General features: G+C 32.5%; 1 protein-coding gene across 2 annotated transcripts in view; it reads right to left on the reverse strand.

Annotated features, from left to right (window-relative positions):
- Ac13E (Adenylyl cyclase 13E) overlaps nucleotides 1–16723 on the reverse strand; it is a 242762-nt gene that overhangs the window by 68350 nt on the left and 157689 nt on the right. The window contains exon 1 of one of the 2 annotated variants that reach the window (XM_075300409.1): nucleotides 12895–13822. The exons of the other annotated variant lie outside the window; for it this stretch is intronic. The gene's annotated coding sequence lies outside the window, so the exon portion shown is untranslated. Of the gene's footprint in view, nucleotides 1–12894; nucleotides 13823–16723 lie in introns of those variants that run through there. 2 annotated transcript variants of the gene reach the window in all.

Genomic DNA, 16723 nt, shown 5'->3' on the forward strand with positions numbered 1-16723 from the left:
ATCAGTCCTACTGTGGAGTCCTAATTAATTTAAATTTTTCTAAAATGTGTATAAATTTTTTTTGGTAAAATTTAAAGAGTTTAATTTTTTCAAACTATAACAAATTTTGCTATATCTTCCTCTAACATGTTTTTAAAGCAAAAACGACAATGATTACTCTAATGACTTTATCATGCTATTTGTGGTAGTTATTTCTTCTTCTATGTTTTCTTGTTTGTTATTCGCCTTCATCTAGAAATCATATCGACATAGCTTTGACTGACATCCAAGTGAGTTAAATATAATTAAAAAAAGTGTAAATTAGATTATGCATTAGCAACACTAACAATAGCATTCTCTTATTCGTTTTGTGGTTTGCATTCGTAATAATCTACATAAGGCGGCTGGAAGCTGTGTTCACATTTAATTAGATTTTTAACTGAAAATCACATTCAAGTTATCCAGAAGTTCTTTTATAAAGGGCTATGGTAATATAGCATAGTGCTCTATAAAAGCCTTCTGGGTATTTAGGGGTTTCTGAAAAAATGCATGTAGTAATTAAAGTGGAATAGCACAGTGATACCAAACTGTTTGCATTTGAACAATGAAAATATAGCGCTTTACTTTGTTGTATAACATCCCAGCAAAAAATTTGGAAGATCTTCCAAAGGCACACATTTAAAAGGACTTCCAGAAGATGTACTCCCAATGATGGTCTTTATTTGAACTACACAGGAAGTTATTTTCACTAAATTTTTTTTTGCCACACTGACAATATGAATTGATATGGACCCAATTCTGCATGATAGTTGGAGACCATAAACTGCCACTGCGCACCAAGTGTCAATCAAATTGCATAAAATTTGTGCTTCCACAAGACTCAAGAAGTTAAATATGACGATCAGTTTATATGGAGGATATACATAATTGTGGACAGATATGGACCAATTTGTAATGTTAATTTTAACCAGATCGGATAAACTAAATTTTGTCAAAGCTTTATTTTTATAGAACATTTTGTCCAAATTTTATTTCTATAGAAATTTTTGTCAATGCTTTATTTCTATAGAAAATTCTGTCAAAATTTTATTTCTATAGAGGATTTTTATCAAAATTTTATTTCTATAGAAAATTTTGTCAAAATATTATTTCTATAGAAATTTTGTCACAATTTTATTTCTAAAGGAAATTTTGTCAAAATTTCATTATTATAGAAATTTTTGTCAAAATTTTATTTTTATAGAAAATTTTATTTTTATAGGAAATTGTGTCAAAATTTTATTTTTATAGAAAATTTTGTCCAAATTTCATTTTTTATAGAAAATTTTGTCAATAGTTTGTTTTTATAGAAAATTTTATCAAAATTTTATTTTTATAGAAAATTTTGTCAAAATTTAATTCTATAGAAAATTTTGTTAAAAAAAAATTAGAAAATTTTATTTCTATAGAATATTCTGTCAAAATTTTATTTCCATAGAAGATTTTGTCAATATATTATTTCTAAAGAGAATTTTGTCAAAATTTTATTTTTATACAAAATTTTGTCCAAATTTCATTTCTATAGAAAATTTTGTCAAAATTTTATTTCTATAGAAAATTTTGTCAAAATTTTATTTCTATAGAAAATTTTGTAAAAATTTTATTTCTATAGAAAAATTTGTCAGAATTTTATTTCTATAGAAAATTTTGTCAAATTTTGCCAAAATTTTATTTTTCTAGAAAATTTTGTCACATTATATTTCATGTTAGCCTGATACCGAAACAGGCAATTGACGTCCAAATGCATTATATCTAATTGTACAATTATTTTTCGAGCTTTATGGTCACAATTTTATTTCTTTAGAAAATTTTGTCAAAATTTTATTTCTATAGAAAATTTTGTAAAAAATTTTATTTTGTCAAAATTTTATTTCTATAGAAAATGTTGTTAACATTTTATTTTTATAGAAAATTTTGTCAAAATTTTATTTCTATAGAAAATGTTGCCAAAATTTTATTTCTATAGAAAATTTTGTACAAAATTTAATTTCTATAGAAAATTTTGTCAAAATTTTATTTCTATAGAAAATTTTGTCAAAATTTTATTTCTATAGAAAATTTTGTCAAAATTTCATTTCCGTAGGAGATTTTCTCAAAATTTCATATCTATAGGAAATTTTCTCAAAACTTCATTTCCGTCAATTTTTTTTGAAATTTCTGTGTTGGCATAATATGGACCTACGGAATTTAATTATGGGGTACTGCCAGCAATTCCAACGTAGAAATTCTTCAAAGATATCAATCAAAAACTTTGAGGCTTATTACTGGCTCGCCCTGGTTTGTCAACAACAACAACATTCACAAAGATCTCAACCTTCCTCTTGTTAAAGACGACATTAAAAAGTTTAGTAGTAATTATCTGAATAGATTAAGTTATCACTCTAATGTATTAGCAATTAATTTATTAGATGATACCGATGAAGTAAGAAGACTAAAAAGGCGACATGTTCTTGATCTCCCTTTTATTTAAGTAGAGCTTAACTATCAATGTCATGTAAATATTAGATATTTTAAAGAATATATTGTTAGGTTCAATGGAGCCTACACAATTCAGTTTAAGATATGTAACAAAAAAGTTGCTTAATGTTTTGTAAAAAAATAGATTGCAAATAAACAGAATTATTTAAAAAAAATTATTTCTAAAGAAAATTTTGTAAAAAATGTGTTTCTATAGAAAATGTCAAAAATTTTATTTTTATAGAAAATTTTGTAAAAAAATGTATTTCTATAGAAAATGTTGTCAAAAATTTTATTTTTATAGAAAATTTTGTCAAAATTTTATTTTAATAGGGAATTTTGTCAAAATTTTATTTCTGTATAAAATGTTGTCAAAATTTTATTTCTATAGAAAATTTTTTCAAAATTTTATTTCTATAGAAAATTTTATCACTTTTTTATTTCTATAAAAAATTTTGTCAAAATTTTATTTCTATAGAAAATTTTGTAAAAATTTTATTTCTATAGAACATTTTTTATAAAATTTTACTTCTATAGAAAATTTTGTCAAAATTTTATTTTTATAGAAAATTTTGTCAAAATTTTATTTTTATAGAAAATTTTGTCAAAAATTAATTTCTATAGAAAATTGTGTCAAAAATTTTATTTCTATAGAAAATTGTGTCAAAATTTTATTTCTATAGAGAATTTTGTCAAAATTGTATTTCTATAAGAAAATTTTGTCAAAATTTTATTTCTATATAAAATTTTGTCAAAATTTTATTTCCACATAAAATTTTGTCAAAATTTTATTTCTACAAAAAATTTTGTCACAATTTTATTTCTACAGAAAATTTTGTCAAAATTTTATTTCTACAGAAAATTTTGTCACAATTTTATTTCTAAAGGAAATTTTGTCAAAATATCATTTTTATAGAAATTTGTGTCAAAATTTTATTTTTATAGAAAATTTTGTCAGTATTTTATTTTGATAGAAAATTTTGCCAAAATTTTATTTATATAGAAAATTTTGTTAAAAAAAATTAGAAAATTTTATTTCTATAGAATATTTTGTCAAAATTTTATTTCCATAGAAAATTTTGTCAATATATTTCTATAGAAAATTTTGTCAAAATTTTATTTCTATAGAAAATTTTGTCAACATTTTATTTTTATAGATAATTTTGTCAAAATTTTATTTCTATAAAAAATTTTGTCAACATTTTGTTTCTATAGAAAATTTTTCCAAAATTGTATTTCTTTAGAAATTTTGGTCAAAATGTTATTTCTTTAGAAAATGAAAATTTTATCAAAATTTTTTTCTATTGAAGATTTTGTCAATTTTTTTTTTACTAAATTTGTGAAGTATCTCGTAGTTGCAGAGGAATATTCTGCAAAATCTACCAAAGCATTAATTATTCTACCAATCTTCCAAACAGTAACAAATCTACCATTTTTTGTAGAATTCTACCAACTGTGGCAACCGTGTGTGTGAACATCAAACGGCCTACGTCAAAACCAATTACTTGTGCTAAGTTTCAAGCCAATAGCATATTCCTCGTCAGCCGAGAAATTAATTTGTAAACTTTCATTGGAAATCTATATAAAGACAAATCTGACGATCTAAAAAAAATTTGCAATCTGCTTTGGAAAATTTTAATTTTTTGTTTACAGCGGTACTTTAGTCATTAAATCCATGGTGGAGCTTATTCACCTGGCTGAACTGAATGCCTTTTCTACTTGTTGAAATATTTGTTGCGAACAAAAATTTCTTACGGAATTTTAATTCTATATCCGTAAGAATTGGTGGCGGTGAGTCGCATTGTGGTTTGCTATGTAGAATTTAAAATTATTCCCCGTAGCAGGTGTTCGCATCAATCATTGGTGATAAATTGACATCTACAGGTATTTAATATAGTAAAGAGAATTTTTATTACAGATAATTTATACCTTAAAAAATTCCTGCGTTATTCATTCATTCAACCAATATGCCATTGAATGCAAATAAAAAAAAAAAACATTTTGCTTTTATTATTTAATTACAGCATAGTAAATCTACTTAAGCAAATAAGCTGAATCATTATTCATGTATTACGAGCTTTCTGCAATAATGAGTTCATGGTCATTCTAGTAAATTCCGTCCGTCCTTGCAAGGTAATGATATTTTTGTTTTGTAACACACTGTGATCAAGGGATATTTGTTATTTGCTTGTTTCTGAGGGGTTTTTATATGCAAATCAATTAAGGTTAACTATTATTTCATACAAAAAGTAAATGTAGTATTAGAGAATGTAATGATTTGTACTTAGTAGCCATTAAGAGCTCTATTATCATTTACAATTTTAGTCAAATAAATTAAATTCTTTATATTATTTCATTTTTCTAAGGTAATTAAGAATAGTTATCATTAATGGATAGTAGACTCATTTCATGGTTTTGCTGTGTTTTTTTTCTCAACCAAAAACGAGCCTAATAGGCTTGACTACAAATTCTCTACTAATTAAAAAAAAAAAAAAAATACTTATGACCTACATTTAGAATGTTGTTGGGTTCCCACTAATGGTTGGTTGATTTTGTAAAATTTCGATGCCATAACAATTGCATCTCCATGGATATTAGCAGGAAATATTAGCTGAACAACCCCCAAGGAACCATTCATCTGAAAAATTAAAACAACACAAATTTCTGTGTTTGATATTTATATAGCGGAGTATAATATTTTATCATAATTAGGAGTGTACGCAATTTATGACACTATCTAATATCCTCTCCCAGGATATAATGATAACATAATGAAAATTAGTTCGTAGAAATAGGGGGGAAACATAATAATTGACTGTAAATTTAAAACTTATGATGACAGAGTTAGCTATAAATCATAATTGAAGTTGTTATAGTGAAAAATGTATATTAGATACTCTATGGATTTTATATTAAAGGAAAATGTTATTAATATGGGAATAGATTAATTAAATAGATATCTTTTAACTTTGGTTTAAAAGAAAATCTTATTAGACTTAAAATATTTATCTTTGAAATTTACACAATTTAAGAAACATAAGGAAACTATCTTTTAATGTAAAAAGGTGGAAATTTTTGTAGTTTAAAGAAATGTTTTTTTTTTTTGCATTAAAAATAACAATTCTTGAAAAATTTTTTTGGAAGCAGTGTTGCCGTTGCTTCTTTTTAGTGGTAAATTTGCCACTTTTTTCAAGCGATGATACTTTTGTTTCACTTTTTTTTCTTGTGCCACTAAATGTGTTACTTTTCACATATTTGTGCCAACTTTTCGTCACACTGTGTCACTTTTTAATTACGTTCATTTATACTGTACATTTTGATCCTAATTACCATTTTAGATTACGGATATGATCGGTGTCTTAACAAATAATCTAGCTTTCCAGTCGAATAGAAAAGGTGTCTTATAATATTTTCAGCGGACAATTGGTCCGCCTAAAAGTATGCAAAGAAAATGTTCTATTGCAGATAAACCGGGTTAATCTTCTTTATAGTAAATTTCAAGGAATTGTATTTTATAAAACGAGATAAATATATTGATGGGTTTTCTAAGAATATAAATTAAAGATTTATTTCAAAATTCTATATAAAATATTGATAATTTTTTTTTCATAAAAAAGGGTGCCATTTTTTTAATGAGTGTGCCACCTTTCATTGCGAATGCTACGTTTTGTGACACTTTTCAAAAATTCTCAACAGTAACGCTGCTTAGAAGTATTTGTGAAAAATTTTCAAAGGCAAAAATGTCGGAAATAACGTCAAATTTTAGAATCAGTTTAGATGTGTTAGGATTAGCTATGCGTGGCAGGCAGTGATGCCAATTTGGTGCTGTTAGCACACAATTTAGATTTCCAAAAAGCACCAAATTGGCTTTCAAAAAAAAAAAGAAGGACCAACTTGGTGCTTTCTGGCGTTTTCTTTTAGTGCTTTTGATGCTTTTTCCAATTTGAACAGTATTGAGTTTAATTGACGACATCTTTTCATACAAAAATTGTGATTAGACCGTCAAAAGCTTAATAAACTCAACTATATTGCCATAGAATTTGATTTTTATGAAGGTGACACAGAAAAAAAATTCACGAAAATGTTTCCAATTAAAATTTTAATTGAGTTTTAAAACATATTCAATTAGAAATTTAATTGATTCAACAAATTTTTTAATTGAAACAAAAATCAATCACAAAAATTAATATTATCAATTACTTTTTTAATTGGATCAATTAATTTTTTAATTGACCTTCAATTAATTTTTTAATTGATACTATCATTTCCGTGATTGAAGACATTTCAATTAAAAATTTAATTGGATCAATTAATTTCGTGATTGAACCAGAAAAAAAAATTGTGTGGGTATTAATCCTTTTAATCAATGTAGTTATTTATGGATTTTTTTTTTAAGTTTAGCGACGAGTGCAGAATTTCTGAACTCGAAAAAGATGGCATTAAAAACGTTAATATAAAATTCACAAAAGCAATCATAACTGAAATAAGAAATGGACTCCCTGCAAATATTAATATTTCCAAATTTAGTGTCGAAACATTTATTTTCTCCTCTAAAAAACATATTTTGAAATATGAAGTCATTACTGATAAAAACTAATTAAACTAAAATAAGATGTAATACATCTTTGGAAGTTGTTTTTTTTAGTAGTAGTATGCGGAATTTTAGCTGGTTGTAGTAGGAACTGGTATGTTAGAATCTATAATATAATAATATGATATATTTTTGGTGCTTTTTGCCCTTCGGCAGTTGGCATCACTGGTGGCAGGAACTGTGGCCTTCAAAGGACCGACATAGCCGTCACACGTCACGAAAGTGTCTCGAAAGTATTTTGGCTCACCTTGTCACGAATTATGGCCTTCAAGGGGCCGAAAAAGCCATCACAGTCACTAAAGTGTCTCAGGGGTATTTTCATTTCATTTCATTCCCGGCGAAGATCCTTCTTTCGATGATTGGCACTTTGGAGTGTCCATGGTCTGCAGTCGAAATGTTTGTCTGCCCAGGGGATTCAATGTCTGTCTTTGGGACATTTTCCCGATAATATTCGAAAAATATTTTGACCCCAATGTCATACGAGTGAGCGGCGGCCGGCCACCGCCTCATACCATGGGCGGCTAATGGTGCAAATTTTCAGCTCACCTCTTTGGCAATCACACCCATTTTGTCTGTTCAAAAACTGGTTCATTATTTGGGGCACCATAACGGCCGATGGTCACTCCCTTCTCGTCAAAATAAATTCCGAATATTATCGGTAAAATGTCCTAAAGACGGGATTGAAAGCCTTGGCAGAGAAATTTTTCGGTCGTAGAAAATGAGCAATCGTCAAATAAAAATGGCTTAATAAGACGGTTCCTCGCATCATTTCTACCGCACAATGGCCACCCACCCAAATTTCAGAATTTCAATGAGTTGGACTTTTTGGACTGGGGCATTTGTAACCCTATACAGACAAACGAAGAATATGATTTTTTTAATTAGTTCGGCTTAATCGCAGCTCAAAAAGTTTAAAAATTCGTAAAGATGTACAATTGGACTCTTCTTATTGTTTCTGATTACAATCCCTAGTTGGCTTTAAGACAAGCCTGTGAAAATTACTTATCACAGCCTTTCGGCGAAAACCCATAGACATTTTGTACTGATGGGATAATGGTGAAGACTGGCAAAATAATATTATGGGGAAAATGTCCGTGTTGAAGGTCTGGGTAGGTAAACAGCTCGATCGTAGAATGCGCGATAACTATAAATTTAAACTGATTCTAAAATTTGATATTATTTCCGACATTTGTTGCGATAAAATTTAAAAAAAATAATAAAAATATAGTGGTTTACTTAATTGCATTACATATCGACCGATCATCGATACATACGTTCGTAAAGTCTAAATATTGAATTCTTTTAAAAAGTCTGAAAATCGAAAACCAGAAATATCAATTTTTCGAAATTTTCAAAAGGTCGAAAAGTGGACTCTTCAAATGTGTAAAAAAGTCAAAAACTCGAAAGTCGCGTTTTTGAAAATTCGACTTTTTTATGACTGTAGTCTTTAGTTATCACAGTTTTTCGATGGGAAATCTTAAAAGTTTTACACTGACGGGATAATCTTCAGTGAAGACTGGCATAAGGAAGACGATACAAAATTAAAGACAAGTATATACGGCCAGGCCGTACCCTCCACCATGGATTGCGGATTACTAAAGACTGTTTGACTGTTAATCCATATGAAGTCTATGCTAGATAAAAAGGCAGAATAAATACCTAGGTTAGGTGGCAGCCCGATGTATCAGGCTCACATAGACTATTCAGTCCATTGTGATACCACATTGGTGAACTTCTCTCTTATCACTGAGTGCTGCCCGATTCCATGTTAAGCTCAATGGCAAGGGACCTGTTTTTTATAGACGAGTCCGAACGGCGTTCCACATTGCAGTTAAACCACTTAGAGAAGCTTTGAAACCCTGAGAAATGTCACCAGCATTACTGAGTGGGATAATCCACCGCTTGATGATTCGTGTCAAAATTTGTCGTCTGTAAGCCAATTAGTTTGTGAGATAGAGCGTCTTTTGTGAAGCAACTTTTGTTATTGTGAAAAAAATGGAAAAAAGGAATTTCGTGTTTTGATAAAATACTGTTTTCTGAAGGGAAAAAATACGGTGGAAGCAAAAACTTGGCTTGATAATGAGTTTCCGGACTCTGCCCCAGGGAAATCAACAATAATTGATTGGTACGCAAAATTCAAGCGTAGTGAAATAAGCACGGAGGACGGTGAACGCAGTGGACACCCGAAAGAGGTGGTTACCGACGAAAACATCAAAAAAATCCACAAAATGATTTTGAATGACCGTAAAATGAAGTTGATCGAGATAGAAGAGGCCTTAAAGATATCAAAGGAACGTGTTGGTCATATCATTCATCAATATTTGGATATGCGGAAGCTCTGTGCAAAATGGGTGCCGCGCGAGCTCACATTTGACCAAAAACAACAACGTGTTGATGATTCTGAGCGGTGTTTGCAGCTGTTAACTCGTAATACACCCGAGTTTTTCCGTCGATATGTGACAATGGATGAAACATGGCTCCATCACTCCACACCTGAGTCCAATCGACAGTCGGCTGAGTGGACAGCGAGCGGTGAACCGCTAACAAAGTAATGGCCTCTGTTTTTGGGATGCGCATGGAATAACTTTTATCGATTATCTTGAGAAGGGAAAACCCATCAACAGTGACTATTATATGGCGTTATTGGAGCGTTTGGAGGTGAAATCGAAAAACGGCCCCATATGAAGACGAAAAAAATGTTGTTCCACAAAGACAACGCACCGTGTCACAAGTCATTGACAACGATGGCAAAAATGAATTGGGCTTCGAATTGCTTCCCCACCCACCGTATTCTCCAGATTTGGCCCCCAGCGACTTTTTCTTGTTCTCATACCTCAAAAGGATGCTCGCAGGGAAAAAATTTGGCTGCAATGAAGAGGTGACCGCCGAAACTGAAGCCTATTTTGAGGCAAGGAGTACTAGCAAAATGGTATCAAAAAATTGGAAGGTCGTTATAATCGTTGTATCGCTCTTGAAGGGAACTAGGTTGAATAATTACAAAGGAATTTTGACAAAAAAATGTGTTTTTCTTTGTTAGACCGGGGACTTATCAGCCAACGTGTTATGCTTCTTTAGTTCTTGTTCTTCTTCAACCGGATCGGGTGAAATTTCTTCTTCGAGGTGGTCTTTTAGGGGTCACAATGGACTGAATAGTCTAAGTGAGCCTGAATCTTAATCGGGCTGCCACTGTAACCTGGGGGTCTATTTATATGGGTGATATATACCCTCAAAAAAATCGATTCTGTAACATATACCCCAAACACATTATGCTTCGAGCATATATATATATATATATATATATATATATATATATATATATATATATATATATATATATATATATATTTTAGGATTGGTCCAAACAAAATATTGTTTGTATTGTTCAATGTAAGATATATGTCCCAAACATGTTTTGCTACATTATGAAAAATATATGCTTGCACTTAAAAATATTGTTTTAAAAAATGTGAGTTCCAAACATATAATTTTTACACCCAAACATATGAAAAACAGTCTTTTTTGTCCGTGAATAGGCCAATTTTTGCATGGTTATTAGAGGGCATATACTACCAACACGTACCAAATTTCTACCGATCTGATAAGATTTGCTCTTCCAGGGGTATCCGTATGGAAAATCTGGGGATCGTTTTATATAGGGGCTATATATGGACCGATATGAACCAATTTTCGAAAGCATGTTAGAGGGCATCACGATCCAAATTTCAATCGGATTGGATAAGATTTGCTCGTTCAACAGTCTCCGTAAAGCAAATCTGTGAATCGGTTTATATGGGTCTATATATAATTATGGACCGATATGAACACATTTTTGTACAATTGTTAGAGGGCATATGCTAACATCACGTACCAAATTTTAACCGCATTGGATGAAATTTGCTCGTTCAAGAGCGTCAGCAAGACAAACCTGGATGTCGGTTTATATGGGGGATAACAGTGGTCCGATATGGACCATTTAAAATAAAGGGTGGTTAAATTGTAAGGGCCGATGTTGAATGTGAACCACACCTAAACGCCAAGTTTTTTTTCCCGAATTTTATTTAACATTTCTCTATTTCAGACTTACTCAATTTGAACCATGGACGTCGTGAATGGGCAGAATGGTTCCAAGAAATGGCATCAGTGGATGATCAATTTTCGAAGAAAATCATCTTCAGTGATGAGGCACATTTTCACCTCAGTGGATTCGTCAATAAACAGAATTGCCGCATTTGGGCGAATGAGAATCCAAGAGTGATTGTCGAAAAACCAATGCACCCACAAAGAGTGACTGTTTGGTGCGGTTTATGGGCTGGCGGCATCATCGGGCCGTATTTTTTCCAAAATGAGGCCGGTCAGGCAGTTACTGTGAATGGTGTTCGCTATCGTGAGATGATAACGAGCATTTTATGGCCCGAATTGGAAGATATGGATGTGGACGATATGTGGTTTCAGCAGGACGGTTCCACTTCAGAGATGGTCTGTATCAAACTTTTTTAGGTTTGCGACTGTCGCAAAGTTGTAAACGTCGTATACGTCACATACGCGTCGTAAATGTAGAAAAAGTAACAAAAGTCGCAAACTCAAAGTACTTTAGTTGCGTCAGCTAGACAGTGAATTCGATGATATCCAAGACGATGGTATGTGCGAAGAAGTTTCAATTCTTAGGAATGTCCACAATTTTTGGTTTTAGTCCCCACATTTTCCCTATTGCATTTTGCAAGAGTACCGTGGATTTTCTCAACCTTTCTTAGCTTTAAGTTCAGTCTCCTGTCCAATATAACCCAAAAGTATTTTGCACACTCACCAACGGCAATTTCGATACCACCCAAGAAAATAGGCTTGACCGTGGGAAAACTTTCACAAATTTCTGCAGAAACCTACAGCGAATGCTGTCAAACTAAATTAAAAAATGTTCAGGATTTCTTCTATTCAAAATTAGGTTTTATACAGTAGGTTTACGACTTTTGCGACATACGTATTATACCGTCGCAAATGTATGTCGCAAAAGTCACAGTTTGTGACAGGCCAACCCTGTTCCACTTGCCACACAGCTAACAAACAATGGCTCTTTTGCGCAACAAATTCAATGGCCGCGTTATCTCACGTAATGGCGATGTCAATTGGCCGCCAAGATCATGTGATTTGACACCGTTGGACTTTTTTCTTTGGGGTTATTTGAAAGAAAAGGTGTACGCCGATAAGCCAGCAACAATTCAAGAGCTAAAGGATGAGATAATTCGGCACATTAACGGCATAGAACCTCCATTATGCTTCAGCGTCATCGAAAATTTGGACCATCGGATGAAGGTAACCACCCTTTACCATCCGACCTACAAGTTTCAAGTTGATAGCTTGTTTCGTTTGGAAGTTAGTGTGATTTTACAGACAGACATAGCTAGATCGACTCAAAATTTTATCAGGACCCAGAATTTATATAATTTATGGGGTCTGAGGCCAATATATCAATATGTTAGACACGTAATAACAAAGTTAGTATACACCCATCCTATGGTGGGGTATAATAAACAAGTTGAAGTTTGATTAGAAAAACGAAAAGACTTTTTCGTCTACCCAATACCATCACTTTAATCGCAAACAGTGTAATAATTTTGATATACATACTTACGCATAATATCAAACACTTTTCATTCATTCGTACCACAATTAAAACACTCAAAAGAAATGTATACACACATTGGAATTTACGCAAAAACAGGTAAATCGAAAAATTACAAAAAAAACACCACAAAAACAACATCAAAAGAAATAATAAATGGGAGTTGGGGGTGAGGAGAAAAAGTAGCTGCTGGGGGAAATCATTAACATACCCATTTGAAGTGTAATACGGTAGCTGATACCGTTACTGGAACTACTTAAGAAGGCCATTTTCTGTTTTGGATTAGACACCAGACACGCAACGGTAATTTTCTCTAACAGCGATACTCTTGTTTTGTCTTGTCCTTTTTGTTGTTGTTGTGTTGTTGTTTGTTTAATATTGTTTTTTTGCTTTGTTGAGTTTTTGAGAGGCAGCAAATTGTTTTAGGGCAAACAATAGTAGCACCAAATAACAACAATAAAAATAAACACGTGCTTAATAAAGCCAAAAAATTTGGGATAGACAAAGTTATTGGAGCCCCTTTGTCCAAATGAAAGAAATGGACTCAAATTAATTTTCAAGTGGCATGTTTTGAGGCGTCTATTTCGTTTTTGTTTTTTGCCCAATCATCGACTCATGATGTCGACCATTGTAAGACACACACACACACAGCATTTTGTTTTGTGGGAGTAAAAATGACACTAACATGATATTAAGCACTGACACGATGACATGACAAGCGATTGCACTTTAATTCATTTCATTTCACAAAAAAAAAAATAGAATTTCTTAGATTTGCGTTGTTTTTATTAGGGTTAGGGGGAAGAAAAGGATTTTGTTAAACTGATATTCATAATTTTGTGATTTCTTCATTTATTAAAAAAAAAAAATAATTAAATAAAAAATGTTAATATTCCCGTCTCTTCAAGACATGATAATTTGTCAAAAATGAAAAATTAGCAAACAACACCGACGGACAATGATGAATACGAACGCCACGAATGCCACCAAACAAACAGAAATGTTTCACTTTGCCCGTTTGCCGACCGAGTCTATCAAATGCATTTGAATAACTTCACACTTTAAGATCGCGTAATGTCGACGGTTTGCTTTGCCGCTTTTCAACAAAATCACGGAACTGTTCTATTCTGAACGTTGTTTTGTTTAAGGCTTAGACGACGCTACTGCTAACTGATTTAAATTTTAGTTGTTTTGATTTCTTAAAAAATTTCTTTACTCACACATTCACTAACTTAAACTCTTACTCTCTCTCTCTCTCTATGCTTCACTCTCTTTTGAGGTGGTCTTTTTTGTTTGTATGTATGTATTTGCACTGCAGGTCTTTTGTTGTTTGTTGAGAAAAATTATTGTTATGAGAACAGCATTTTTTGTCCCCATTTTAATTATAACATTAAATAGCCGGCTACAACTCGTGCAAAGTGTATTAGAGTTCTCCTCTACATGAGATGGGAGATTAATATTGAATGTGTATGGGGGTTTGTAACATTCGTTTGAAACTATATGGTGGTGGTGAGGGTGGGGCTTGTTGTTGGCAGAGAAGAGAGAGGTTTTATTGTCATAACCAACTATACGATTAATCACGTTTTAGGTTGATGTGTGATAATTAGCTTGGCAATAAAGACAATGGAACGTAATGTATATTTTTGTTAAGGTATACATTAATTTGACTCTGAATAGGGATTCTAATGCGAAAGGTTGACATGGTAGATTTTTCGAAATTTTCTATAATTGAAAAACGAATTTTGAAATTTGGCACATCTTCAGTGAATTTTACATGGGATTGTTTTAGGACGAAAGTATTCTGTTTTCGAATCCTTTGCACTGCTTGAAGTTCATTTGAACGAAAAAAAAAAAAAAACATTTTTTTCAATAATTTCGCTTTTTATACCCTCCACCATAGGATGGGGGTATATTAACTTTGTCATTCCGTTTGTAACACATCGAAATATTGATCTAAGACCCCATAAAGTATATATATTCTGGGTCGTGGTGAAATTCTGAGTCGATTTGAGAATGTCCGTCCGTCCGTCCGTCCGTCTGTTGAAATCACGCTAACTTCCGAACGAAACAAGCTATCGACTTTAAACTTGGCAAAATTAGTTGTTATTGATGTAGGTCGGATGGTATTTCAAATAGGCCATATCGGTCCACTTTTACATATAGCCTCCATATAAACGGACCTCCAAATTTGGCTTGCGAGGCCTCTAAGAGAAGCAAATTTCATCCCATCCGGCTGAAATTTGGTACGTGGTGTTAGTATATGGTCTCTAACAACCATGCAAAAATTGGTCCACATCGGTCCATAATTATATATAGCCCCCATATAAACCGATCCCCCGATTTGGCTTGCGGAGCCTCTAAGAGAAGAAAATTTCATCCGATCCGGCTGAAATTTGGTACATGGTGTTAGTATATGGTCTCTAACAACCATGCAAAAATTGGTCCACATCAGTCCATAATTATATATAACCCCCATATAAACCGATCCCCCGATTTGGCTTGCAGAGCCTCTAAGAGAAACAAATTTCATACGATCCGGCTGAAATTTCGTACATGATGTTAGTATATCGTCTCTAATGACCATGCAAAAATTGGTCCATATCGGTCCATAATTATATATAGCTCCCATATAAATAAACCGATCACCAGATTTGACCTCCGGAGCCTCTTGGAAGACCAAAATTCATCTGATTCAGTTGAAATATGGCACGTGATTTTAATATATGGCCTCAAACACCCATGCAAAAATTGGTCGATATCGGTCCATAATTATATATAGGCCCCATATAAACCGATCCCCAGATTTGACCTCCGGAGCATCTTGGAAGAGCAAAATTCTTCCCATTCGGTTGAAATTTGGTACGTGATGTTAGTATATGGTATCCAACAACCATGCAGGAATTGGTTCCTATCAGTCCATAATTATATATATCTCTCATAAAACCGATCGCCAGATTTGACCTCCGGTGCCTTTTGGAGAAGCAAAATTCATCCGATCTGGTTGAAATTTGGTACGTGGTGGTAGTATATGATATTTAACAACCATGCCAAAAGTGGTCCATATCAGTCCATAATCATTTATAGCCCCCATATAAACCGATCCCGAGATTTGGTTTTGGATCCTCTTGGAGGAGCAAATTTCATCCGAGTGAGTTGAAATTTGTGGATGACAGTCTTTCGTAGAAGTTTCTGCGCAATCCATGGTGGAGGGTACATAAGATTCGGCCTGGCCGAACTTACGGCAGTATATACTTGTTATTTCTTGTTTTTACTATGGAGGGCAAATTCTATTTAAAGGTTTGAGAATTTATTTTGAAACAAATTGTAACATAGGTATTGCCCATCGCTAGGATTCCGTAAGAATGAAATGTTGATCAGCCAGATAATGCATTATCTATCGGGAGAAGTGGTAATCAGAAGGGGCAATGTCTGGGCTATGCGGCAGGTGGGGTAGGGCTTCCCATTTAAATGTTTCCAAATAAGATTTTAGACAATAGACTGAATAGTCGTAGAATCTACTATAACAATACCAACCGAAAACAATTATACGGTTTCCCCGCTCAGGCCTTAACATCGACGGCAAAGCCGAATAAAGGGTGATTCTTTTGAGGTTAGGATTTTCATGCATTAGTATTTGACAGATCACGTGGGATTTCAGACATGGTGTCAAAGAGAAAGATGCTCAGTATGCTTTGACATTTCATCATGAATAGACTTACGATCTGCCACAACGTCGAATTTTCAGTGAATGGGCCCTAGAAAAGTTGGCAGAAAATCCGCTTTTTTATCGACAAATTTTGTTCAGCGATGAGGCTCATTTCTGGTTGAATGGCTACGTAAATAAGCAAAATTGCCGCATTTGGAGTGAAGAGCAACCAGAAGCCGTTCAAGAACTGCCCATGCATCCCGAAAAATGCACTGTTTGGTGTGGTTTGTACGCTGGTGGAATCATTGGACCGTATTTTTTCAAAGATGCTGTTGGACGCAACGTTACGGTGAATGGCGATCGCTATCGTTCGATGCTAACAAACTTTTTGTTG

The sequence above is a fragment of the Haematobia irritans genome, chromosome 3 (assembly GCF_050003625.1).
Source record: "Haematobia irritans isolate KBUSLIRL chromosome 3, ASM5000362v1, whole genome shotgun sequence".
Lineage (NCBI taxonomy): Eukaryota > Metazoa > Arthropoda > Insecta > Diptera > Muscidae > Haematobia > Haematobia irritans.